Source organism: Callospermophilus lateralis, chromosome 1, assembly GCF_048772815.1.
Source record: "Callospermophilus lateralis isolate mCalLat2 chromosome 1, mCalLat2.hap1, whole genome shotgun sequence".
NCBI classification, from domain to species: Eukaryota; Metazoa; Chordata; class Mammalia; order Rodentia; family Sciuridae; genus Callospermophilus; species Callospermophilus lateralis.
The window spans coordinates 7,765,787-7,768,626 of NC_135305.1; the positions used below are offsets into that span (position 1 = coordinate 7,765,787).

The 2,840-nt window shown below is 47.3% G+C and overlaps 1 non-coding gene across 1 annotated transcript; it reads right to left on the minus strand.

The window, feature by feature from the left end:
- Positions 1 to 2,329: 2,329 nt before the first annotated feature.
- Positions 2,330 to 2,401, minus strand: Trnac-gca (transfer RNA cysteine (anticodon GCA)). Its single transcript has one exon. It is a non-coding gene; the product is annotated as a tRNA-Cys (tRNA).
- Positions 2,402 to 2,840: the final 439 nt, after the last annotated feature.

A 2,840-nucleotide genomic window follows, 5' to 3' on the forward strand; every position in this document is an offset into this window, starting at 1 on the left:
GTGGATGACGTGGGTCATCAGGTAGAGACTTCAGCAAGGGGCCATCTGGGTTCGAACCCAGGACCTCTTGATCTGCAGTCAAATGCTCTACCTGTGAGCTACCCCAAACCTGTCTTTGCAACCTAATTGCACCAACTGAACTGTGCAGTAGACCACCAGCCTCCCTGCAGAGCAGCAGCCCTGCGACAGCAAGGTCCCCACTGCCCTCACTCACTCCCTGAACTATAAACACCTGCTGCGTCTCCCGCCTGCCAGGCACAGCCTTCCTCACCTCTGCGGCCCTGCTGGGTCTTCCTCGCAGTAGGCGGGCATTAGCTTTAAAGCTTAACAGAACCCTGCTCCCTCCTCTGCTCCTGCACCAGGGTTCTGAGGGGGCAGAGAGGACTCTGCGTGGATAGAGGAGGGGCTCTGTCAGTCTTCCAAGAATTCCAATTCAGAAAGAAGAATTCTTTCTGAGGTCAAGGGCTGGTGGTATGATTTTGAGTTAGGCAAAAATGTCTCAGATAGGACACCAAAAACTGTTGCTAAATTGAACTTCATGAAAATCAAGAACGTTTGCGTTTGGAAAGCTATTATGGAAAGAATCAAAAGATAAGTCACAGACTGGGGAAAAAGTATTTGCAAACCATGTCTCTGACACAATGCTGGGTCTTATAACAATGTAAAGAATTTCCAAGACTCAATCATAAGAAAACAAATGAGCCCAGTTTTAAAAAAAAAAAAAATGACAAAAAGATCTGAACAGACACCTTCCAGATAAGATAGTGATAGCAATAAGCCCATGAAACTCTGCTCCACATCATTAGCAATTAGGGAAATAGGAATTAAAACCACGATGAAATACGGCCATACATGGCAGTAGATGTCATCAGGAAGATCATCCATAGCAAGCGCTGTGCACCCTCGGGCTGGTGGTAACTTAAAATGCTATAACCCTGTGGAAAATGGCTGGCGGATTCTCAAAGGTGAACTACCTACCGTATGATCCAGCTTCTCCAGTTCCAAGTATTTACCCAAGAAAAGTAAAAAGTTTATTTCCCTGCACTTGTGTGTGAATGTTCACAGGAGTTTGATTTACTAAAGCTAAAAACTGGTAACAATTCAAGTGTTTTCAATAGGTGAAAGGATAAACAAATCATCATCTGTGTATGCACTGAATAAAAATAAATGAGCTTTTGGTACAGGCCACAGTAGGAGTCGATCTCAAATCGCTAACTTGAGAACAACAAAAACAAATCCAGGACTCAGGTACAATGCTATTTACATAAAATTTTAGAAAATGTGGTTGGGGTTGTGGCTCAGTGGTAGCGCACTTGCCTGGCATGTGTGAGGCACTAGGTTCGGCTCTCAGCACCGCATATAAATAATTAAAATAAACATCTATCGAGAACTAATAAAAAAAAATTTTTTTTAATTAGAAAATGCAAGCTGATCTGTGGTGCCAGAGAAGATCAGTGGTCCCTTAGAGGATGTGCGTTTTACTTGGAGAGAAAAGGCAGAGGAGTGGGAGTCACAGAGCTCCATTTCCTATCTCCCCTCCTCCCTCCCTTCTCACCACCTCACCCTCCCGCAGCTCCACCACCCTGTGACTTCCCATCCCTGGCCCTCCATCAGTGGCTTTCCCTGCTGGAAGGGGTGTTAGTGGCTCTGGGTCCTTATCTGGGAGAAGTAAAGAATGCAGAACTTCTGATTAGCTCCAGCCCAGGAAGCCTGGCAGCTTGAGATCCAAATCCACATCTCCTGGCTGCGAACTCTGCACCTTGGCCAGCACCCTGCCTCTGGGATCTGGTGTCCCTCCCTCCTTCACCTCCTTCACCTCTTGCAAGGAACTCTGAGGGGCCGGCCAGCTGACAGGTGGAATCAGCAGCCTGTGGAGGAATTTGTCAGTCCACACATGTCTCGCAGTTGCCTCTCTCCCAGCACCTGTTCCCGGGGCCTGTTTCCCTGCTGGCTTCTCATTCACACAACCCCTCCCTAGGCTCATCATTGTCACTGTGCAGCTTCCAGGTATCTCCTGAAAAGTTCAGGGTTCTACAAATTCTCATTCCTTAGAGCCTGGTGCTCACCAACTAGACTATGTAAATCCCACGTGCCCACCCTGTCCCTGAGCTGCTTGGAGAAGGACTTCCTGGGTTGTGGAGCGCTGCTAATGGGTGTGTGGCCCTGAGTTCCATCCCGCACTGCAGAAAAGAGAAGGGCCTTCTTCTCAACACTGGACCTAAGAAGAGGTGGGGAGGGGGCCTTAGGAAGAGCAGAGGGAAGGTGAAAGTGACTGTGGAGGTCGTAGAAACACAGAAAGAACCACCTCCACCTGCAAGTGCAAAAGACAAGGGGGCACCCGGATTTGAACCAGGGACCTCTTGATCTGCAGTCAAATGCTCTGCCACTGAGCTATGCCCCCTGCTGGCCCCAGGTTGCTTACTAACATCATTTCACTTTAGAAGCATGCTGTATTAACACTGGCTATAAGTGGCTGTGATTAAATTCCAATTGATAGAAAATAAAAGGAGTTCATTGGGCTGCAACAATGAAAATATCAGACAAGAAGCTGACTGCCAAGAATTCAAATGCTATCAGAATTTACTCTTTCCTGCTTTCTTTGGTTCCTCTTAAGTGAGCCATAATGTACCAAAGCAGCCTCTCTGTGTGCAACCTGCCTCCAACATTTGTAGGCTCACATCTCCACACTTGTTTCCAGAGAGAAAAAAGGCTTGAATCTGAAAAACCGAGGGAAGGACTCTAGTCAGCTTGGTCTAGGCCACGACCCAACATTGCAATCAGAGGACAGGATACAACCAGTAGAGCCATTTCAAGAGTGAAGTCTTGTAAGTATACACCTG